Here is a 1056-nt window from a genome sequence, read left to right as displayed (position 1 = left end):
GCATCGATCCATCGCCACACTCTCCACACACCTCCAGCCCGCGCAGCAGCTAGCCGAACAGCCGCAGCGACTCCTGCGGTTCAGCCGAACCTGCCGGCTTCTCCGCTTTTCCAGGGAGCGTTTTCCCTCGCTGACGCCCGCCCCAGCCATCGCAGGGTAATATGTGGTACTCTGTCTCATTGTGTTAATATGTATGCCCGGTCTCACGCTTGCTTCTCTCGCCGAGGCAGCCGTATGTGCCCGCTCACGCTCATGTCTCGCCTCGTCTTCGCTCCAAAGATCCTCTCCTCCAGCTGATCTCCGTACAGTAACAGCCCGGCTAGCTCAGTTGGTAGAGCATGAGACTGGTAACCTCAGGGTCGTGGGTTCGTGCCCTACGTTGGGCGTAGCAGTTTAATGTTTGATCCAGCACTTAAAATCAAGTTCACATCACAGCGTCCTCAGCGGTGCCTCTTTAGCCCTATTCGGACGGGACTAGTTCAATGGGGGGACGTATGGTAATGTTGGTTAACCAGATGACGCCAGGGAGAAGAAATGACCAATTCGGACGGGACAAGAAATCCCTGTAATATTCATCTAACATGGGAGGAGTTGTTGGTTACGCACAACTGTCACATCCTGGATGCTATGCACGTCTTCATTTCACCCCATCTGTAAACAGACATGGCGCCGACCATGCGTGCTTGCAAGCAGTGCTTCATCCAGAACCTCCATGTTTGCAAACAGACACACCTAATTGTTTCTCTCTTTCAAAGGATGTGACGACATATTCCGTACTTATTACCGAAGGCCGCATTCACACGGGATTAGTATTACCTATGGTAGATACTCCGGACCGTTTCACAGGAGGTAGAATTCTCGGCAAAGTTTACCGACATACTCCGCTATCTTTACTGACATGGCGCGTTCGGACGGGACTAGATTTCCCGGTTATTATTACTTTACCCCAGGTCCCCCCATTAAACTAGTCCCGTCCGAATAGGGCTTTAGAATGATCACAAACCAGGACCATTTATTTCTTAGCCTAACGAAATGATGTCGCAGCCTAAAGCCAGC

The 1056-nt window shown here is 51.5% G+C and overlaps 1 non-coding gene across 1 annotated transcript; it reads left to right on the top strand.

Moving 5' to 3' along the window:
• Positions 1-313: 313 nt before the first annotated feature.
• On the top strand, positions 314-386 carry trnat-ggu (transfer RNA threonine (anticodon GGU)). Its single transcript has one exon. It is a non-coding gene; the product is annotated as a tRNA-Thr (tRNA).
• The last annotated feature ends 670 nt before the right edge of the window (positions 387-1056 follow it).

Source organism: Odontesthes bonariensis, chromosome 16 (genome assembly GCF_027942865.1).
Source record: "Odontesthes bonariensis isolate fOdoBon6 chromosome 16, fOdoBon6.hap1, whole genome shotgun sequence".
NCBI lineage: Eukaryota > Metazoa > Chordata > Actinopteri > Atheriniformes > Atherinopsidae > Odontesthes > Odontesthes bonariensis.
The sequence above is the reverse complement of the archived record's forward strand: the minus strand, read 5'-3'. Positions and strand labels throughout refer to the sequence as shown.